A 24,103-nucleotide genomic window follows, 5' to 3' on the forward strand; every position below is an offset into this window, starting at 1 on the left:
TCTTATGCAGGAATTGCAAGAGAGCTGTGCTCATACAGATAGGTTAGAAATAAAGACAGTGTAAAAGAGGCTACATAGCTGAATATAAACACCTGAAAGGTGGAAAGTAAATTACTGTTTTTCATGTTTGAAATTTTTAGCAGGAGAGTTCAAGCTCGACATAAAGATATGCCACATGACGTGCCTTTCATTAAAGGCTTGTATTGAGCCTTGCACAATTTTTACATTAGTAGAAGGCGGCTGGGCGTAAAGCATGGACACTCTGAATCGTTAGCTTTTACCGTGCTGTTGCGTGAACCAGATGAACGAGCAGCCTGCAGGGTGCTGGAAGGTCAGAGACTCAGGATGGCTTCACACGTGCTGGGATGAGATATGCTGATGCTTGGCCCCCTCCTCGGCCACGCTCTCCCTTTCCAGTCAGTGACCATGTGTGTGGGCAGACGTCTCGGATATCCCTCCGGTAGAGTGGGATGTCCTTGCTACCGCAACAAGACCTGTAGAGTATTGGAGCCCTGATCTCCTGGAGGTTGGAGGCCAGCAGCGCTGGCTGCCCCAGCTGGTGATGAAACGTGAAGGCATAAAGCTGCAAAACCACTGTAACAGTATGTCTGTGTATTATATTTAGATACATATTTTAAAATGTGATTGTAATTATTTTTTTACCACTGTGAGATTGTTACTGATTTATGCTTGTGTAAATGAGAGCAGATTACAGCCTCCTTTCTGCTTATGTGCCAGTGGCTAGATCAGGTTGTGTGCCTACAGTGTGTATCCATAGACTTGGGGACTTTTTCTGCATGTGCAGTCACTTAGTAAAAGGCATGTGATGGGTAGGTATATGTTATACTAAACTTATGAAATGAGATTTCAACCTGATTGAAGCAGGCACAAAATAATTAAACCTGTTTTTCAGGAGTCAATTCAATCCATGATAGAACAAATCAAACAAAAACAATTGAGAAATATTAATAAGAATAATCTTCCAAAGGGGAAAAAAAAAAACAATAAAAGCTCTGTAGTCAGCCTGAATCATGCCTGCTTTAGCACAAATACTTAAAGAAAATAATTATTCTTCAGTTTTAATTCATTTTGCAGCTTGAAAACAAGCCTGGGTTCAAATTTTGGTTGCATTACTTGTTTTTGCAGAGTCTTAAGATGGTTACTTAATCTATATTTTACAGCTTTTAATCAGTAAAATACTTTGACAGTGTTTTTCTCTTACTCCGTGTGTCATGTCTAAAACTTACTGTGCTTGTCCAGCAGAACTCCCACCATTGGCTTGACCTTGTTTGGTTTTTAGGTACAGCTGCTTTACAATCTACTAATTCAAACATATTTCAGGCTAACTGAATTCTTACTTCCCAAGAATTAGCCCATTATGAAACTCAATTACTTCAACAAAAATACGTTCCTATAATATGGAACAATTCAGCAATAGAGTTAACACCTCATTCACACCTCAAAGAATTTAAATGCTGACTTAAGGAATTTAAGTGCTGAGTTTAAGTGCGATCTTCTAGCATCGTGTATTTGGAAACTTGTAGATAAAAGATCAGTTTAATAGAATCGTAGCTGCTCTTGTCTCATATCTAACAGAACACAGATACAGATCATAGTATCTATTCAATGTGATACACTTGTACAAAACCACAAAGGACAAACACAGCCAGAAAAAACACCTTTGAGGGACTGTATCAGGTGTATAGTACACAATCATGAACTAAATCAGATGCAGAAGGTAACTGAGAAGGTCAAATACTACACCAGTTCAGGAGTATGATATCAATGTAAATTAGGTGGAAGGTGCCTTTATTTTATGAATGTTGTCTATGTGTCTGATTTGACGGTTGACCCTGTGTGGATTCAGGGAGTTTCTGGCAAAAAAGGGCATAAGAGGGGTCTGAAAACATACTAGCAAGTACTTTGTTGACTTAGTGTTGCAGTGTCACTTTACTGATACAAGTGTGCTTTTATAGTACTTTTGCCTCTGATGCTAAAACTGTATTTGATGTCCAAGGTTTTACAGGTCTTTTGGGGAAAAAAATAGTATGGTAGAGTAAACTTAAGCCTCTGATTTTAGAAGACAGTGGTTCACAGAATTGGTGGTGACCCTAATCCCACACTTGGCGGATTACACACCTTGGGGTTAGTCTGCCTAACTTGATCTAAGCATGGGGCAGATCTGCTGGGCATGTCGTGTTGTTTTCTTTGAACGAGGTATTTGATACAGAATCTGCCCGCTGGTCACAACTGCTGATATGTAGTGGCCTATACATCTAAAACCTCTTTGCCTTGTTAAGAGTCATAGTTGGCTGCAGACCAGTGATCAAATCCCTGAGCGGGTGAGGAGTACAGGCTGCTAGTGAAGAAAGAAGACGCTGCGTCTGTAGCTGTGCAAGCCTAACAGTACGGCTAAAGAGAGCTTGGAGATGTAGCTGATGAATATAAAGACAAAGGTTCTCCCAGGGCAATTTTCCAGTGGAGTATAGGATAGGAATGATGAGCAGGGAAAGCAACTCCTCTTTTTAAGAAAACTGGTTAAGGAACCAAACCTTTTAAGACCATCATTGGCAGCTCAGATACTTAGAGGGCTGAGGGAAACTTGATTTAGCGTCGTTAAAAGTTCACGGTGGCAAGGGAAGAGATTGAAACATCTTCTTTTCTGAGCTATCATAGAGAAAATCCCTGAAGACTGCCTTCTTGAACATAATCATCTGATGAGGCTGGTGCAAAGAGGGTGAGTGCCATAAACGTACTCCTTGTTTTTGTGAGAATTATGTGGATTGAGATTCATTTTTGGTGAATCAGTTATTTAACTCCAGCTCCAGCATGGTCTGGCAGAGCAAATGACACAAGATAGTGTCTACCACAGATGTATTAGTTGTGCCTTACCACTAACAGTGGGCGAATTCGGGAATGTTCCCAGGACTTACTCAGAAGGTGTCTGAAAACATGTCAGCTCCCACGTAGTGAGTTTATTTGCCTCTAGGTGCGAACAACGAAGGTGCCAGTGCTACTGTGTGATGGGAAGCACTGTACAATGAACTACCCCATGGAACACAGCCTTAAGGCCAGGGAAGCTATAACAAGTGCAATTATCTGTCAGGTAGCCACAGGTGCCAGCCTGGCTCATGTGGCACTCGCTGCCAGGCTCAGCATCTTCTCTTTCCAGTTTACAGGTGCTAACCTGGTAAGCACTACAAGGGACAATAGTGGGGGGTGGTTGTGTATTTTTTTTTTTTTTTTTAGATCCCCAAAGCATCCTAAAGCTCTGTCCAAATTGAAAAGCTAAGTAATAGCAGTGCACTGGTCATAGCAAATCCCAGCAGCTATTAGATGGTTAGCAATAGCTAAAGCTATGGCTAGTGGTATAATTTTATTGAGAGAGGCTGTGTTGGCCAGTACATAATGATTAATTCCCTCTACACGTTTTGAAAAGAATCCTGGCGTCCTTAATTTCTCTTTAAATGACACTAGAGGTAAGCAAAAGAGACCTTGTTTTAAGTACTTACCTGAAAGCCAGTACTTCTATCAGCACAGCAGAAGCTGTGCGGCTTCCCCATGCTGTGTCGCGCACCAGCAGGAGTACTTTAAGTGCAGGTTTTTCTGAGTATTTCCACATATGATTCCCTTCTAGTTCAGCCAGACCGCTGACACCTCTGAGCTGATGTTGTTGATGAAGTGCTTAATACATTCTGTATCCGCACTGCCAGTGCTGCTGGATTCCTAATCTTGAAGAAGTGTGGGTAAAAGGAAACCGTCTTGAAAGACGCTCTTTCTCTGACGAACTTTTTTTTAGCATACGTATAGTTTTTTGGAATAACAGTACTTGCAGACTTCACTTACACACAGTTCATTCTGCCAATTCAGTGTTCAGAATACGATACTGAAAGGATGTTTACTCTGCATTAGCAAAAGCAAAACTGCCAAAATCTTTATAAGAGAAATGACAGCATACCATGGGGTTTTAAACCCTGTTGGTGTTGCACAAAGAAAGCTGAAGGCAGAGATGTTATGTGTGTTCAGAATACAAAGGGTTGAATTTGTGTGCTTTTGGAAAATGCTGTATCTGATGGGGGGGTGTGTGTGCGCGCGCGCACGTACTTGTTAGGTATCTGCTTAGGGGTTTTCAAGAAGGTTGTGGTTTTGGTGTGGGGGATTGAGACATCTAAATTGGTAAAGTTGCACTGCTTTGAATGGAGGTATGTTGTTTTATATTAAAGATACTTTGCTAGGAACTTTGCGTGGGCCTGATAACGGCTGGGTTACTTCTGAAAGCAAAGACTGAAAACAGTTGGGCAGAGTGCTTTTTGAATGACACATCACTAAGAAGCTACCGTGTTTTGACACTATTATTAATGTCTACTATCTTGTGAGGCCCTTCAAGGTGAAAAAATTCTCACTATGAACTCTTCCCAATGTGTCATTAAATCTCCTTGAAAACTGGTTAAACAGGCAGTATTTGAAGAAAATGGCTTGTGGTTCAGTAATTACCGATTACTTGATCAATTTTTTTAGTGGTTGTGTGTATAAGCTTGTTACTCTGAGTAGATAGTTTGCAGCTTAAAGAGACCCTGAAGCCGTGGGTCAGTGTTAATTTTGAAAAGAATTTTGCTTTAGACAGCAGTGGGTTTCAGACCCTGATTTTAGGTGTAAATACTGGAGGGAAGATGTATCACTGGGAGGTGATTTTGTGCTCAAATATTAGAGGCTTATGTTCTGAAAATACGTGTTAGGATTCTGAAGCTCTGGTCTATTTAGGAGCTGTGCTTTTCATCTGGATCAATGTATTGTGAGAAATAGTGTCTAAGTGCTTTTTCATTTTACAAGGAAAAAAATCTTTTAATGAAAATCCTCTTAGTAACAACTATATAGCAAATAACAGCTGTTCACATTTACTGCTAAACTCTGCCTGCAAAAGAGAACTTGCAATCCAGTGGCAGTAACAGAGCTCCTTTACTTGAATAAGAAAACGAAGCTTCCAACCTACTGATGCTCTTTGCCCTGCTCAGTGGGTACTTATTATCTCAGTGGTGACTGAAATTTATGGTAAAGATAGCCTACTTTTCTTTATTGTGAGCCATACCGTTTGTGAGCTCTACTGTGTGCTTTGCTTGCTTTCATGCAGCAGAACTCCAAGAATAAAATGATATCCCAGTACGGCACGCTTGGCAGCTTGTAGTGGGCTTGAGAGAGTCGCTTAAAATGCAGTCTAAACAGGAAATGGTTGTGTAAAGTGAGAAATAGCCTTAATTGTCAAAAGGATTTAGGGAACAGTCTTCTTGCGAGTAACTACAGTCCTATGTCATATGTTGCAGAAACCTGCTAACTCAATTTGGAAGAGGAATTAGAAAGTGAATTTGCAGATTTGTATGCCTATTTTTAAGCTGCAAACAAAAACATTCTGCTTTTGAGAAAAGAAGAAATGGGGGGGCGGGGGAGTGCGGTATAGGTTAGCCAAGCCATGTCAATTTTGAGCCTTATAGCAGAGGCCGGAATATGAACTCAGTGTGATTGTTACTTGCAGAGAAGAGTAATTTCCACATGTGCAAATGCTTTTTAATGTGATGTGAAGAAAATAGTTTCATTTTACTTGTTGATTTAATGTTGTTAGACTTGTTGCTTTGTCATTACTCATACATTTTCAGCAGCCAGAGACTTCAGTTTTCAGCCCAGGGAAAAAGGAAATTGAGGAGTTGGGAGGATGTGCACCAACATAGTTCACTCCGGTGACTCTTAAGTAAAATTTTAGACTCTACTACCATTCTGCTTTTGTACAAAGCAGAGCCCAATTCCTCACTCCATTCAGCCTTACAGTAGTATATTTTCAAAAGAATTATCTAAAAAGAAAAGGCGAGAGAGGAATTGAGATTTTTCTGAATTCTAGTGGACGTCAAAGACAGACAAGTCCTTGGTACTTGATTCTCCACTCTGGATAGCCCCTGGAAAGAAGCAGAGCACAGGAAAGGACTAGGTCTGGATGTGCAAGAAAAATAAAAAGATGGCATCTAAAGCTAGGAGGGTAGTTTTGACTTTCAAGGTGACGTGATAGGAGCTTTCTGGAGCAGGGAGAGCTGTGCTGCAGTGTTCTCAACTCCTTGCTGCAGCTCTGAAAGCATAGCAATGTAACAAGATAATTTTTAAGGCAATTTCAGTAGTGGAGACAAGAAGGAATTAAAGCCTAGATAAGGCTCCTAGCAGAGGCGGGGAACGAGGTAGAGATGAATTTTGGCAACTTTTCCACGGCTGCTCTTTCAGTAGTAATGGTTACTTATGCTCAGCACCTCTCTTTGCTGGGAATGGCAGACGAATTCTTCTACATCTGGTGTTTCTGCCAGATCTGGCCAGCTGGCAGGGAAATACCTCTTCATGGATTGAATGACCCTGTCCCCTTGGAGACTGAATGTGGATGCTGCATCCGCTGACCAAGGGAACAAGGGGCATTCTGTGACTCTCCTCTCAAGCTTGCATTTCTCCTGGCTGGAGCAGTGGGAAGGCTCACCACGCTATTGCACGCCACTGCTTTGCCAAGAGTGGTCTTGTAAAATCGATTCTTTGAAGTCTAATGAGTTTGGGGTGTTGCAGGATGGGGGAATATAGGTAGTAAAAGGTCATGTCCCTGGGCCTTGACTGTGCTTATATAAAAGGATACTTTTAAAGTTGTTGATAATCTGTCAGGCACCATGATGAGGTGCAGAGTAAACCAGAATCTCTTTGATTTCTTCACTGGTAAGGTTATCTGTATGCATGCTGGTCTTGTTTTTCTGTTCTTAGCCTTGGGCTTTATACAGCTATTGATTTTTTTTTTTTTTTTTCTGGTTGTTACAACATTAATGCTTATTCAGGTAAAGATATTTGTTATTTTCCCAACACAGCCTCACAATTCATTAAGAATGTGATGTGTTCCTGTGTGCTAGTAATGACTGCTTTAATTCCAGCAAACAGGATGCCTTACAAACAGCAGGTTAGATATTCACAGCTAGTTCCGTGGTCCATTACAGCGATTCCTTTTCTTCTTCTCTACAGCTAGCATTAGTATTCAAAAGCTGAAAGCATGCTGGTGGAAAGCTACCTAAATATTTATGGACTGTTGCTAGTGTCAGAGTAACAAGGGCAGCAAATGAAATTAAAGATTTACACCATGAAACAAACCGACTTATTAATCACTCTTTGCCAAGTTGCTCATGCTGTTTAAAGAAGAGGTTTTCTAAGAATATTTTTTAAAAATTAATTTTAGCATGAAATTTTGATCTGTAGTTTCACTTCAATATCTGCATTATTTCTTCCAACAAGATGAGCGGGTGGAGAAGATGTTGCACAACTGACAAAGCTGGCTGTTGCATAGCTTGATTTCCTAAGAACAGTACTCCACATCTTTTATCTCACTATATCAAAGTGTACCAAATTTTAGGGTCATAAATACCCTTGTGTGAGGAAAGTAGTGTGAGGGAAGAACCTGAGATGCAGCAACCTCAGAAAATTCATATGCCAAGTCAGACTTAGGAATAGAAACCTGGAGTTGGGCAGACTTTGCATTTAAACTTTGCAGTCAAACCTCAGGCCAGACAAGGAAGCTAGCTGTGCTGAGCAGTGAGCAAGCTGAGGTGGTTTTATGATTTTTCTGGAGGGGTATAAGAACTTGGATAACTTGGCATCTGCATTAAATGAGAAATGACACTCTTCTGTTTTGTGGAAGCATGACAGAACATACATTTTAAATGGAAATCGCCTTGCTTATTCAAATGAAAACCTCTGAGCACAGAAGCCCTGCTTTCATTATTTTGATTAGAAGCTAAGTATTTTGCAAGAGCAAGCAGGTAGGAAAAGAGCCAAATTGGAGGGGAAGAAATTTTTTTTTTCCCTTCAAAATATGACTGTTTTGTTGCTTTGGAACACGTGTGTAAATTCATAAAACCAAAGTAAGACATGAATTATTTTTTTTGTTGTTCTGAGATAAATTTAAGTGATTATCTAGCAAGGCCTCCATAAGGTGAGAGCACAATGTGAATAAATACATACATCACCTAGAGAAAATGAACTGAACTGTAAGTGGCTTTAATGAGCAGCATGCCAGCTTTTTCTTTTGGATTTTAGCTAGGGATTGCATAAAACAAAGCCCCAGGAACTGACTTAGCGTTAATGCATTTTTCTAGTTTTCTCTCAAAGTAGTGTTAAGTATTTAAACAGAATAAGGTAGGGTATTTTATTTCAGTAAAATAATGATAAATTAAAAATAAAAAGATTACATTTGTTTAAAAAGTGCGTGCACATGTGTAGGATATCCTTTGGTTTGGCTAGGAAAATTCTAAGGTAGATCAGAACTTGTATGAACAAATGTATAATATCCCAGTAAAATATTGAAATAGCAATTATTTGCTCTAAGTAGTGCATGTGTGTACCAATGTCAGTACAGTCATGTTGTTTGGAATCAGCATTTGCATTTTGCAAATGAAACTGGTCTCTTTTGATGACTCACTAGAGCAGAGTTGTGTTGATAACCACCCAAAAGGGATTTTGGATATGCTTGGAGAAGGTACATGCTTGTTTCTGCTAGTGGAGTGCCTGAACATTAGCATTTGCAAATATTTTTGTTTGCTGGTAATTCATGGTTCTTTTGCTTTCCAGGGAAATAAGACCTCAGTGACGGTGAAAGAAAAAAGAAACCTAAGAAAGGCACAAAGGGATTTTCATTCTTATGATATAAGGCCAAAGGATTCACAGAGAGGTTCTGAAATTTATTGTCTCTGGATGAGGTTGCTGCTGTTTTGTGTCCTGTCCTGTTGTCCTCCTGCCCCCTGCCCTGAGGAGCAAAGTGTCATCAGTTTTACTGAAATCCACAACAGCTTTAGGCTCAGGATTGTCCAAAATCACATCAGTGATGAGTGCTCTAATATGGAAGAGTAACTTTGCGTATTTTCCAGTATTGCTAACTGCACTGTGATTTAAAAAGTAATAATTTGCTTAGAATCACAGCAATTCAGAGCCTGGATATATCCATCACAGTACATTCAGTTTTTGCTGATTCTTTGCCTGAAAAGAATCTGGACCTGAGGAATAGTTCTATTGCCTAGCCATTAAAGAAAGCTCTGACACGTAGGCACTCCAGTCTCCTTATTCTGGCTCATTAATATTGGGCTGATGTTATGTATGCTGTATGGCCAGTGTGGAAATTCCAAGAACTTCACCAGCTTCAGAGCATCCCCCCTTACTTAGCATTCATAGACACGCCTGTCTAAACATAGAGTCTTTCTTCTGTATTTTACTTAAACTGTATAATCTTTTTCCCAGTGAGAAGGAAGGCGCACACAGCCACAGATGCCCGAGTGAAATATTCCTCTTGCTGCCCTGTGAAAAAATTCTGAAATGCTGAATTACCTCATGGCACTGACCACCCTGAGAGATGTAAAGGCATCTTGCAGAAAGATGAGGTTTTGTGCATTCAGGTACTTCATGCAGGACACTAAATACAGAATCTTGATTTAAAAAATAATTTGGGGAAAAAAATAATTCCTGATGATGACAGGGGAGTTAGGTATGTTGTAGCTCTACAGCACAGAATACTGATTCTGAGTAGCAGTCTGTCTAGAAAGATGCATGTGGATGTGGAGTGGGTTTTCCTTGCTTCATTTTTTAATACAAAGAGTAAATGCATGCTAGATACAGTGCTTCAGATGTTTTAAAATGTACGCATACCCTCTGTCTGCCTATCTGTTTTCCATGGTGTGAGCTGTAGGACGAGTTGTACCTTTCACACCTCTGTCAGTCATCTTGTATGAACTTTTTATACGAAAGACTCCTGAGGATTTTTCCTGCTGTTGTACAGAGTTCCTAGGTCTTGGAAATCACTTTTGAAGTCAAAGGGGACTCTTCAACAGTGGATTCCCAGTACTGTGGGTAGTGTGTTATACACTTACACTCTGATATTTGAATTAGCTGTTGTCAGAAGAGAGAGTTCCCTAAGATGTACATAACAAATCCACATACAGCCTATGTGGATGCTGTATCTAGCTATAACTTTTTTTTAAGCAGCCTTGGAAGAATTCTGGTTGGTCCCATGTACGATAAACTAAACACAATTTTGGTTCCATTCCCATCCTCAATTTTCACTTATTGTGAAAACATGTCTGACTTCCCTGAGTTGGTAGATTTGAGGGCGAGAGAAAATGAAGGTATATTGAATATCTTGATACGATACTTGGAAGTACACAATCTTTCTCTGCTAGCATGATTTTGGTTTCCATATCGTGTCTGTGTTTTTCTTAGCTTCCCGATAGAGAGGTAGTCAGTCACCAGACAAAATGGCTTTACATGGAAGTGCAATTCTTACATGCTGTTGTCTACTAAGGGTAGTTTTAAACGGTAGATGAACAAAGTGTTGTCTGCTATTTGCACTATGTAGGATAGCTCCCGTAGTTTCCCAAGGTTGGTGGGGGCTTTCCTGTGGGGAACTGCAGTGTGGACAAGGCCTCAGAGTACGGATTTTTCTCCCTGGAGCTGAAGGCAATGAAATGCGTGTAAGACTAGCCTAGCTAATCAAGCTGTCTCGCGTTTGCCAGCAAATGCAGCCTACCGATCAGGAAGACAACAGCAGAGACGGATGGCTTCCTGCCTGCCAACAGGGAGCCTGCCTCTAAGCGACGTCTCCAATAACTCTTCAGGAGTTGCCCCTCAGAGTGGCGTTTGGGAAGCTCAGCCCCACGAGGTGCACAGTTGCCCTGGTCTCTGTGCTACATTACTGCCGTGGTTGATTTCCGTACTGGCTTACTGAAAGAGAAGCAGCTAGAGGCATCATCTCCTGGGGATGTGATTTGCATTCTGTGTTTAATTAAAGCATGACAGTTTATGCCAGAGGATGTTAAAATGCGAAATGGAATGCTCTTTGCCAAATATTGGGATTTTATAGAGACTTGGAAACTCATTAGTAGAGAATTTTATTCATAATAACCGTGCAGCCTGTTTTGCAGGGCCCATTGAGTTTGGCCTTGTTTTCTTTTGGGTTTCTCCCTCACTGAGTTGTTATTTCAGCCTCACATAATATTGATGGAAATACCCTGCTCAGTGACAAAACTATTTGAGAAAGAGGGCACTAAGCAAAATGTTTTTCTACTAAGGAGCTGCTCCAGGGGACTGTTAATGAGATAGAGAACCTCCTCCACACTAGGTCATAGGTTTCAATTTGATCACATCAGTCAAATTTTAACCACCTGATAAGCTGTTAGGTGGCTGTAAGAAATGTGGTAGGTATTTTATACTGCTTGCTAGTTTTTTTACAGGACACCTGTACAAACCTCGCCACCCTGACAACTTGATTGGTAGTCTCAGAAGAGAAGTCAAGTATTAAATAGGAACAATCATGTGGATAACTGTGCATAAATACTTTGTACAGTGGGTCAACAAGTAATAACAAGACACAAATATTTATCACCTCACTTTGTGAATTAGATCACGAATTTATCACTTTGAAATCAGCTATTAGCAAATGAATTCACTCAAAGTATCTGTCAGTTTTGATTAAGCATGAAAAATATTATTCTTACAAAGGCTTAAAATGTCATTTAAATTTCAGGTGGCCTGACTTCTTTTTTTGTACAAAGGTTTACCAGGAGTCTGATAGAATTTATCCTTCTCTTTAATCATGAGGCGAGGTCACCAAGATGGGGGTCACTTTGCCCTTTTTCCTGGTTGTGTTGTAAGAAATGACTAGCCACGCTTCAGCTGTGTACTGCAGAGCTTCTCTTTGGAGACAGGCAGGGTTGGTCAGTCAGCCCTGGCCATGAGTTATTAATGTGTAGATTCAGAGTTGTTAGAATTATTCAAAATCCTATTCTTTCATCGAAAATTGAGCTATAAACCATGGTAAGAAGTGACATTTTCATGTGCGTGAATTGAACCGCTTTAAAAGTCCTTTCTTGATATTGCCAGATAACCTGCACAAAGTCAGAGAAGGCAACAGAATTCACAACGAGGGTCGGAGATTGGGAAACTACTAGTGAGGTGTTTGCGTGATAGACTTCTCTCGTGATTACCCACAGACATCCAAAACATTACTTGATTTGCAAGGGTTTGGTTTTTTGCAGATAACCCTGGGTTGTGTGTGTAATTATGTTAATACTGCTCTTTACTGCCTACCTAACGATGCTGAAGGGTTTACCTTGGAACCAGAGAATGGAAACAAGTCCTCGCTCTGCAGACTGTTTGGATGAGACTAATTTATGCTGGAGTGCAGGCAGTCCCAGGGAAGACATGTAATGCTGGAAGTTAGAGCAGCCTGGACCGTATTAAGCTCCTGTTAGGTTTCAGATAATTAGCGGTGGATTCCACTGTGAGATTCATCACTCAGTTGTTGAACCAAGGAAGTTTGAGTTAACAGTCTCTAGTATGTTTTATGATCTTGCTTTACTTTGTATGTATTTACAGTTTATTATTTTCAGTCTTTTTCAGTTTAATGTTAAACTGTACCTATTTGATGAAGCTTGTTTTGCTGCACAAGGAATTGGCATCCTGAAGATGCCAATCAAGGTGACATTTTTCTGGAGCGCTGGGAGAAGCTAGGTTGGACCTGCTTAAGGAACAAAGGGGAAGGCCGCAGAGGGAAAGGCTGCTGATGTTAACTTGTTCTCTTGTACTTTTTCCATAGCTATTAATAGAGAAGAATTGTACGGTAAATGATGCATTTTGAGTGAATGTTCTCAGTTCTGTCTGACACGTCTCCCTGATGTTTCGGTAGAACATCCTTTCAGGACTAAGTGTCGGCTGTGGTATTCATCTTCCTCTGGAAGGAGACAGCGATTTTGCACTTCATGAGGACTTGTAGCTCTGGGCTTCGGCAACTTTCTCCTATGTGCGTAGCTTCTATTTGGAGATTGTGATTTCAGAAGGCCTTGGGAGATAATAGATACAGCAAAGGGCTAGGTTTTTCTTTGTTATCACTCCTTGTAGTGAGGGCTCATTCCTTCCTCGTCCTTTTAATTCATAGACAGTCTCCTACCAAGTCTCAGCAGGGCAGGGGCGAAGCCCTTGCTCCATGCCCTCTGGCTGTGCTGCTGGCTGGCAGTTTACGTTCTGCAGCCAGTGCGACTGCAGGAGTTTCCTAAACTGAAGCAGGGTCTGCAAAAGATGTAGTAAAAAAACTAATTTCTAATGACTTATGTCATACAAAAGAGCCACAATAGCATTTAATAGATGCTTTAGCAGAAAGCTGAGATGTTGCATCACGGAGAAGTTTATTCTACTCCTAAATACAGATGATTCATGTTAAGTTTAACTTTGAATTGTTTATTTTTTGACCTAAGGCCTGAAATGGGGGGAGTTATGGTTTTACCTATTATAAGTAGTAAATATTCATGCTTTTAAGTGAATTTCAGATTGTACCAAGGTGTAATTTCCTTCGTAATTAATAACACCGATATAGCTGATTTCTTATTTTGTTCCTATACTAGAATTGTCATGCAGTAAATCATATACTGGACTGTGATTTCCTGTTGATGCTGAAATATTGTAATGTAATGGCCTACTATGTTCGTTCGTGGACATCCAGAAATAAGTAAATCAAAGGGAACAGTCTGTTAAAATGCAGTTTCAGCATAATTACTAACACTTTATATGAACTACTCTTTGAGCTATTTCTTGTAATCAAAAGATACGAAAGATGTGGATTTTAATCAGTTGCTGTGGGAAAGGCTTATTAAAAAGATCTTCAGGGATTAAAGAAGCAGAGCAGAAGAGATTATAGTTGTGTTAGTGAAGCATCTTTTAAAAAAATGTCTTCGTATTTTTAGCAAACATATAGTGTAATCTATGGACACATGACGACAGAACGATCAGCAGCCAGGGAATATCCTTTGCAGTGCTGTATACCTCTGACAAGACCTTATTTTTTGTGGCATCTGGTTATATTGCATATTAATGTTACATCACAGTGTATTACGTAACCTAAAGCCCCAACAATGAGAAAGGGGTGGGGGACTGAGCAGAAGTGTCTGTAATCTAGCAGAAATATGACCGAAAGAATTCAGCAGCTCAAGTATTTTTGTGTGTAACTGCAAATGGTCAGAAAATCGGGCAGATTTAGCAGTCTTTGCAGCTGCAGTACTAGAAATTTTCAACGACAGAGCAGAATTGCAAATGAGATATTTAGAAAATTGTTGTATAGGCTTTTTAATAGACAATACTCATAGCATGTATTCAACCAAATTTGAATATAGAAAATAAAATTAGATTCAGATTGTAGTTAGTGTTTTTCTGGAATTACATTTTGAAACCATAGATTCTGTACTACAGCTTTTTTTTTTTCAGAATCAGTGGAATTTCTGTAACAATATCTGTTGTTCTAAATTGCCTTTTTTAACTACTGTAGTCTTGTATTTCTGGTCCATCATTTAAAATCTGGGTGCCATTTTTATTTATATGGCTAGGTAAGTATGTGTCAAATACTTCTCATAAAAATAATTCTGGGCTCTGATCCTGTAGACACGAACTGCCAGCATATGTACTCTGTATCTCCATTGAATAAGCATTACTGCCATAAGCCAGATTGATGGAATCGGAGCTTTGACCTGGCCAAGGACAGCTGGCCATCCCGAAGATCAGTGTATGTGGTTATAGGATATATGACTGCTGCTTTATTGTGCCATTTAGGTGACAGTAGTTCAGTGTGAACTAATACTAAATAGCGCTACGTATTAATTGTCGTATTAAAAAATGGTGTTTGCGTGTCTTCTGGGTTGGCCACTACCAAAGATGTTCTCGTTTACATTGCTACTACCTTCACCGACAAACTTTTCATAATTATTGCAAATAACTTATGAGGCTTTTTCTTTAAATCTTTTATCAAATCTGTATTCTGGCTAGCAACTCATTCACATCTGCAAGAGATTTTGGATTCTATTGATAGTACCTAAAAAGGTCAAAACCGTATACCAGCTTGCTCCAGAGACTTGCTGCATGACTTGAGGTCCAGAGCAATCTAATTAAAATACCGTGAGACAGCCAAGCTCTGAAACTCTTTTAGGCTTCTTTCCTTAGCTGGAAATCCCCATGGCTGTTTTGTTGTTATCAGAGCTTAGAGATTGAGTTTGGTCATTTTCTGTGGTCTGTTATGCTTCAGTCTCTGCGAAGGAAGCCAGAAGGCTTCAGTGGGTCATGAAGCAACTTACATTACCTGATAGCTTTTTCTGATCCTAGTTCAAGTGTCATTTATTGCCCAAACTGTAGACTTCTCTGTGTAAAAGAACATCATTGGAGTACATGGAGGGAGTACCTGCATGCCTGAGAGTGTTTGGGGAACTGGTACGAAGCCATTACCTGGCCTCTTGGTCGTTTGGAGTAGGGGACTTAATTCTGATGGATCTCTGACTCAAATATGGTTGATTTGGTCACGAGTGAATAAAATCTCTAGAGAGCCTAAAATGCTATTTTGCATTGAGGCTTTTCTCAGAAATGCCTAGTTTGCTATAGCTAGGAAGCAGTGTAAAAGTTGAATTCGGCAATGAAGTAATAAAATTGTTAGTTTTCACATAAAATAAATGCCCATTGAGAAGTATTTAATTTTGGTTTCAGTCATGGAGAAAGTTGTGCCCACAAATTTCCAGCATACCTTGTTTTCAAATCAGCAGCCAGGAAATACAGGATGCAGGTGGGAAGTTGTGGATTAAAACTTCTTGCTATGGAATATTTGTAAATATCATGCTCAGCCCTCTAAATGGGGAGGATTAAGACGTAAGCACCAGAAACAAAAATCAGTGTTTGTATGTGCAGGGATCTGCTGGCTTAGGTGGTTAGGTCTATCATAATAAGGGCGAATTTGGCCAAGGTGAAGGACACTTAACCTTAAATGTATAGTGACTGTAGTGTTATGGGTGGATTAGAGTACCCTGAAATCTGGATAGTACCTTGAAGCTTTTTAAAATGGTAGAGTGTCTTTCTGCCTGCGAAACAGTGGTAGAAGATAAATGCGGTTTTGGTAAAAATCCATTGTGGGAATGTTTGTGTTTCGATGAAAAAATGTTTTCATTTTTGTTCTGATAATAGCTATTTCTTTTGATTAATGTTACACTGTTTTGTTTATTTTTATTACGACATGTGTTTTTTTAAACTAATTTAGCTGATGTTTCATGTTTGAGATTTTGATTTACTATTTTACACTACCATTGTGTAATGCTATGAAATGAATATGACTTAGAAGCCTTAGAGGTTTAATCTTTCGTTCTGATTTAGAAAAAATGATCTGAAATTTCAGTCTCAACTGGAAATCCTGACAAATTTTTCATTTGTTATTTCCAATTTGCTTGTAATTGCAAAACAAGGGAGGATCTTTTAATGTAAGGTAGAGGAGGAACAGAATACCATTGGAAGACTATCTGTCTTGAATTTCTCAAATGTTTAACTTGAACTCTTATTGAAGTCTTGGGTGATTGCTAATTGCTTGAGCTGTGTTTCTCTGAGGAAAAAAAAAAACAACCAAAATTTCCTATTACTCCATGTGAAGGTGGAGCAGAATCACCTTTTTGAGGAGAGGAAAAAAGGGAGGATCCGGCCAACTTGAACGAGTGAGGGAGCGAATATTGAAGGAGCGAGTGGGTGAAAAAAAGATGACCAAAAACCCAGGTTGCACAGGTGAAGACAGAAGAGGATGATAGGGAAGAGGAGTGGGCTGGCATGGGAAGATGAATGGGAAAGGTTTTGGTGGGCAGGGTTGCCCAGCGTGCAGTGGAAGGAGCTGGTGCTTGGTTTTCAACTGCCTTACCAGGTATGCCGGTACCAGCCTCCCATGTGTTTGCCCGGTCCTGAGCAAGGCTTAGGTGTGGATAACTCTCTCCGTTAGCTGTACGCACAGCCCTGTGCAATGGGAAATGCCCCCATAATCTCCCAAGTAGCTGAGCAATGCCTCCCACTGTGCTGGGGGAAAGTGGCAGGGGTGAGTGCGTCAATTAGGGTCGTTGGGAGGGTGCGGGGGAGGCATGAGGGGCTGTGCCAGGCGTGGGAGCTGCCCATGCCATGGAGCTGTTGGGCTGTGCCTGGGCTGGAGAGGCCCATGGGATGGCAACTGAAGAGCTCTGCTGTGGGAAACTAGGTGTGATAATTCAGACACCTGAACGAGGTCTGTAACATTACAGTCTGTATGAAAGCGGGCAGTAAGAGACAACCGATTGTGTCATTTCTGCTTCTGGAACAGAATACTTGCCAGCTTCTTAATTTCTTACTGTTCGTTGTCTCATTAATTTTTGTCTTAAGACTGTGTAGTATTTTATTACCTGCTTTTGCCAATATTTGTTATAAACACCTACTGAAGTTTCATATTAAAGTAGCCTCACTGTTGGCATTCCAGACTAGACTTCTCAATTCAGATTTGCTACAAAATGCAGTTTGTGAGATAATTATATTAGAGAGAACTGCACTCTGCAAAATGCTTTAAAAGCTGGACTATAATTAATTATAGAGTGACCTCTTAAAGAAGAGAGTAGATTTATTTCTTTAGCATGAATTAATTTCCTGATAGAGATTTTGGATTGCCATCAAAACCGAATTGAATCTGTCAGTGTCTGTGTCACTATTACCACATCTAGCAGTATTTACCAGCTTTGATGTGATGGGAACTCTCCTGTGGGAGAAGGAGCTGCTTGGAGGCCAGAGCTTTCCAACCTTTAACTTTCTTTCCGAGTGCTACAGTAGTGCTGATAACTATTCATGTGTCTTCTATAATTTACTATAAACTGTAATGCGATCAACAGCTCCATTCACAGAAGTGGCCACGTGCCAGTGAAGAGGTGTCAGCTGGTTCAGTCTAACTTGTACCAAACTCTGATTAAGACTGAGATGATGGAGGTTTGTACTTCTTTGCTACCACGCTGTTGGGGGCCATAACATTGATCAGCATCCCTGTTAAAAAGACATTTTTGTCTTTTTAACTATCTGTGCTGTATCTCTGCAGGAAATGCAAGTCCTTCAATGGATAGACCTTGTTTTTTCCTTTTGTTTATTTTTTAAAAATAAATTTTGTGTATAAGCTAGCTAGACAGCAGTTTGTTTTAGATATGCTCTCAATTTCTGTCTGTAGCTGCTGATGGCTCTGACAAGCTATATTCAGCTTTTCCCCCTGTTGAGTACTGAACCTTTGAAAAGTTCTTGGCAATAGCCAGCTGATGTGGATCACCCTGCGCAGAGGCTGGTGCTGGTTATACCGATCAGTTAGAAACTCTGATGTGAGGCTAAACAAATCTTTCCCATTCATGGTTCAGCCACAAGGTAAGCAAACTGGGGTGGGGGGAAGAGACGAAATATCACTGGAATTTAACCTCTTTGGAAACATATAAAACAACCGAAGGAGATTTAGAAGGCACTTTATTTTTCACCTGAAGCAACAGGTGGTTTGTGCAGCAAGATGGTAGAAGAACGGCTTTAATGAGAGAGTAGGAGCAGGCTTTGAAACTCTTCATATTTTTATTAGTTTTAGGTTAAGTGGGGCAAAGAAAGCTAACGAACAAAACCTATTACAGAAATCTGGAAAGTAGGACATAAGAACTAAAGGCAAAAACTGGTCTAAAAATTTGAGTCCTGAGATTCTCTAACAATGCATCCTCAAGAAGAAACTGGGTTGTGATTCAAATGTGCAACATTATAGTACTGGGTTTGTGGAAAACCCAGAATTAATGTTTGATAATGTGTTTAAAATTTAGCCAACCAGAAGCAGCTGCCCAGTCTAGAATGAAGGATGGGCAGTGTGCTGATCCCAGGAATAAAACAGAAAATTGTAAACACTTACAGAAAACTTGAAGCAGAAAGGCATTTAGAGCTGAAAGTCAGGTCAAGTGTCAGCCTGGCATTTGGAGAAAGAGGAAAAATTGCAGCGTGTAACATGAATTTGCAAGGACCAATAAATATGCCCAGATGACAAGGTGGTGATCTTAAAAGTACTCCTTTTAGAAGCAAAGGATGAAAGGTTATAACAGAAAAAGAGTGGGACATTTATGAAGTAAATGGGACTCTACTGACTTCAGGGTAAACGTATCAGTGCAGTACCAGGAAAAACAGTATTATCTAAAGAAAAAAAGCATATGGGTGAAAATGAGGCTTAACAGCAGCCATTTCATCCTTCCTGTAGAAGTAAAGGCAGTGTCTGTGTAAGAAATAGGAACGGTGGTGGTTTTTTGTTGTACTGGGGGAGGAATGTCCTTTACTGGTAGAGGAAAGAGAATCCACTCATTAGGCCACTCTTATAATTGGCTTGAACTCAATCCCCATTATCCTTAATTTAACAGGATGACAGAAAACAAGTATGGTAGGAAATAATAAGATGCATCCTAAGATGAGTGCGTTTAGAACTGATCATAGAGCTACAGTAATTAAACATCAGTGGTCACCCTCTGCTGACTTGTTCAGTGGGAGAAATGAAAACGAGAACACTTTCCACAAGGTGGAAACTAATGACAGAGACGCTGCGAATTACATACATCTAAAGAGACAGACAAGAAAGGCAGAAAAAGACTTCAGTGTTATTTAGGGTCCCAAGTGCTGCTACTACTTAGGAAAATGGTTTGCATTTTTTCCCAGATTAGAAACAAGGGTTGGAAACTGCCAAATTATCACAGGGCATCACTGCGTGGCCATGTGTCATTTCAGTGTTGGGCAGCAATGTGAGGTTACCACATGTGGAGCACTGCTTAAAACAAAATTAAACAAAAAAACCCCCAACCCCTAATTGAAACAGTTCCCAAACCTTGCATTTGTCTGGGTCCGCCTTATGCTATAGACTCCTCTCATTTCTTTCGTCATCTGCGGGGAATTATTTCTTGTGATATTTTTGGCTGTGCTTGCAATGATAACGGTGGCATTGCACATCAAGCGCGTGAGCCTGTGTTTGTGGGAGAATACGCGCTGAAGGAACGCAAATCCATCCACTGAGCCCTGGCACAGCGATGCCCTCATTCTCTTTTTGTGGTTTGGTCAGGACGTGCTTCTGCTTTTTGCCATCTACCAGCGTTGCATGTATTTGTTTCCTCTTTCTTGTCATGTTTATATCGCTACTTCAATTCCCATGCACAGAATTAGATGTTGTTGTGTGATCTATCTACGCTTGGGAAATTTGTTTGCATTAGCACAGTAAATTTATTTAAATAAAGTTATTCCTGTGGATAACGTCTTTCTGTTAGCTCTATCACCCCGGATGCCATATGCATAATACAAATGTTGCACTATAAAGTGGCGTTACAGAGTGGAACAGGTAAGATAATCAGAAGTGTTAAATTCCAAAGTGATGCTACTGATACAATCCCTGATGCTGAAATCGGAGCTGAGCTGACAAAGGAAAATATCCGAGTGACATTGTTTGCAACAGAATGAATAGATACAGACCGCTGAGAAGGGATGGGGGAACGGCGGTGATGACTCAGCTACTGTGCCCTGTTAAGCTGGGGAGCTGCTGTCTCTATCGGAGGGGGGGATTTTCTTGCAGTCTTTCTTCCAAGACTTTGGTGCCAATGAAATTTGGGCTGGGGTTGTGTGGATCATTTTTTCCCCCTTTAGAAGGTCAGTAAATTTAGTGACATCTGTGGCATTTGGAATAGAATTTGCTCCCTAGAATTTAGTCCTTTGAAGTCTGGGTTAGTGTGGTGAGTAACAGTGTTTTAATAGTGTATAACACATTGAGGAACTGACTATAAGTGAAACCTCATTAGACTTCAAATGTCTGGTACTAAAATGGCTTAATGTTGTAGCAGTAAGGGCTGGGAAGTATTTCCGAGTAAGACACTTCCAGGAGCAAGGGGTGGGTAGCAAAGGATTTCCAGGGACACTTGCAGATAATACAAGAGTATTTATGGAGCACTGAACCAAATTATACCTGACTTTGTGGCATAGCTATTCTTCAGCTTCTGTATACATAAATGTCTAAACAAAGAGTATCTGTATTTACTGACCAGTCTGATTTTGGCAGAATGCTTTATTTCTATGCTGATCATGTTTGCTACATCTTGTGTGGTTTGTCTGAACAAGAGACATAAAACCTTAACCACTTTTCTGTAGTTTATTTTCTAGTGATTTGAGGATTAAAGGAGGTATCTCAAAAAAAAAAAAGAGAATAAAAAAAAGATTTTGTCAGTAGAGAGCTAAAGCCTTTTAAAATAATAATTGTTTTGCATTTACATTTAATAGGGGTTCTCATCGTGATTTAAACTGTATTCATTTTAAGTCCCTTAATTGTAATATCACTAATCCTGCCGAATACAGCCAGTACATCATTTGTAAATGTTTTTTTTGTGACTGACAGTATGTTTACAAAGACTTTCTGCTCCTAGATTTGCCTCCCTACTCAACCCTGATACCAATGCCAAGCATATGAAGTATGTTCAGTTGTTTTCTTTCTTAATCTTTTGTACTTCAACAACTTAAAGGCGTCGTCAATGAGTGTTTTAAAAGCAGAAGAAATGGAATTATATCCTTGAGACTGATCAGAGTGTTTCTAGTTTGAAAAGTGGTTTTGTATGTTTATTTTGGAGTAGTCAACTAAAACCCCTTTCGAATGCCAGGAGCAAGCTACCTCGTGCTGCACCTCGGCACATGAGCAGTACAGAGGGTAACGTGTACTGTGTTGGCACTGTCAAAGAAAATCGCTGGCAGCGATGTCAAATTTAGCCTATCGCTGTGAGGACTAAGGAAGCCTGACATCGCGGTTTGGAGCCTGCCACCTGTGCTCAAGTGGAAATAGTATCTGATTGCGCGAACGCTTGCACTGAGTGGAGTGTGCCGTCTAGGAAGCCGTAATCAGACGGCAGCACTTGCCGCACGAGAGCATTACTGCACCAGGCTCTGTCCCAGCAAAGCAGCCAAGCGTGGTGCAGAGTGGCTTGCCTCTTTCTGTGTTGGTGTGGTAGCGGCTCTTCAGAGAGGGCAAATGACTCCCACCTAACAGCGTGGCAGGAGAAGTTGTCACTGAAGGATTCACAGCAGTAAAAGCAAAAGAAAATGCTATAGTAGGTTATTATCTTGGTCTGGTTGTGTTGCGGTTGAGCAAGGCTTACTGTCTATGGTCTAGGAGGAATCTATATTAAATTAAAGGCCAACGAGCATGTTAGTGTTGTTTTCTGGTTTTTTTTTTTTCTTGTAATTCTAATTCTGCTGCAGGGAGCAGCTGACGCATCATGATGTACTTTGCATGTCTTAGCATGAACTTGTGATTCTCACAAGGGAGATGTCCCACTGGTGGGTCTGAGGTGATTCTCTGGCTAAGGACACCTGAATATAGAGATCACAAGGAAAGCAGCTAGAGCGGAGCGGGACAGAGAACCCAGAGTGCTCTAGAGAAACAGAAGGAACTGTGTTCTCATAGATCACTTCGCTTTTTTATTTTTATTGAAAAGCATAGCATGAAGAGCCAGTAATCTGTACCCAGTAATCTACCCATCCATCCCACCTGGGGATCTGCCTCACACTTAATGGGACTTGAAGCCCAATTTGCTTTGTTCATGTAGAAAGTTGGTTGCTTTCAGGAAGCAATTAGCTTTAGCTTGTATTCTTTATGCAACTACTCTTTATTCTTTTAAAATAAGATGGACTATACTGGTGTAATTGAGAAGGGGAGTGGAGGATGTATTGATGCAAGTCCTGCATAGGGGCAGCTAGTCTGTGTCTTTATCCAGTGGTTGTAGCCTGTTGCTTTCACAGTGCAAAATACATGCTGAAACGTAAACATGTATATCTCTGTATTCGAATCAAAGAAGGAGCCTCCAGGTGGAAGCTGAGTGAGGGTGATTCCCTTTCCATCATAACATGCATTTCAGAGCCAAGAATGAGAGAGGCCAGCAGATGAGAACAGCCATCCATAATTTGTGTCTTGCTTCCACTGTTTTCACAGCTTGACCTCAGAAGCAGGCATGATGTCTGGCTTTGGGAGGAAAAAACGTAGCTGGTATGTGTTTGTTCATTAAAGGACACGTTTGTCTTGAATTAAGAGGATGCAGAGCCAAGTGGGTATTGAAGTTGATTGCACACAGCTCTGTGATTTGGATTTTGGAGCTATATAGAATTGTACAAATTGTATCAAAGGCAGCTTAATCACTCTAGATTTGTGTACATGGTGAATCACAATGAGAGGACAGCTATCTTATGTGGGAGAAGAGATTTAAATGAGTTCAGGCTGTGCTCACACAGTAAAGTTTGCTCCACCGCTGGGACCACAAAACTACTTCTTTTCAGCTTTGCACGTACAGTGGTTCTGCATTTTGCAAGTACAGTGTGACGAATGTTTTAGCTAGAAAATGTGAAAGTTAAAAGTATGGCATGAGTGGCACATCAAAGTTGATTACCTTTTTGATAGAATTACAAATCTGGTGAATGAAGGGGATGCAGTAAATGTAATATATTTGGACTTTAGTAAAGCATTTGATACTCTGTTTCATGAAATCTTACTTGAAAAATTGGTTCAAATTGACTGTGATGGAGATGCTGCCATATGATCAAAGAGTTGGCAGGGCAACTGTAAACAAAGAATAATGCTAAATGGATGAGACTGGAGCTTTGGGAAAAGCCTAACCAGGGAATAATGCTATATGTGTTCTAATGTTTAATATCTTTGTTAATAGCACAGAAAATGAAGAATATAAACTAAATTCTGTGGAGGTACTGAACCGTGATAGCTCCAATACAGAGGAAAATAGTTAAATAACACAAAAGAGCATCGAGACTTATTAGAAATGTGGATGAAAAATAGGAAGAGAAGATGGATATTGATGGATGCGTGAAGATTCAGATGTTCAGCCAATCTGAATCATGGCTGAAGGGAAGAATAATGCATAACAGAAAATTCAGAACAAGCTCACAGTGAAACTTAGGACATAGATTTCCCCACCCCCCCCATCTTCTAATTAACTCAAATTAATTGAAAAAGCTTTTCTTTGGGGCTTCTCTGTGTTAGGCACAAAGACAGTTGATTCTCTTAAAAAAAAACAAACACCAAAACCCACTAAAAAACTAAAAACACACACAGAACCCCCCTGCCTCAAAACCCCAAATAAAAGACCAAACCAAACCAACCTTGTCCTCACCCAACCGGTGCTTGAATTGAATGAAACGTACTCATTGCACGTGCTGAACTGCTAAATGCAGCAATAGA

The sequence above is a fragment of the Pygoscelis adeliae genome, unplaced genomic scaffold (assembly GCF_000699105.1).
Source record: "Pygoscelis adeliae isolate BGI_AS28 unplaced genomic scaffold, ASM69910v1 Scaffold361, whole genome shotgun sequence".
NCBI classification, from domain to species: Eukaryota; Metazoa; Chordata; class Aves; order Sphenisciformes; family Spheniscidae; genus Pygoscelis; species Pygoscelis adeliae.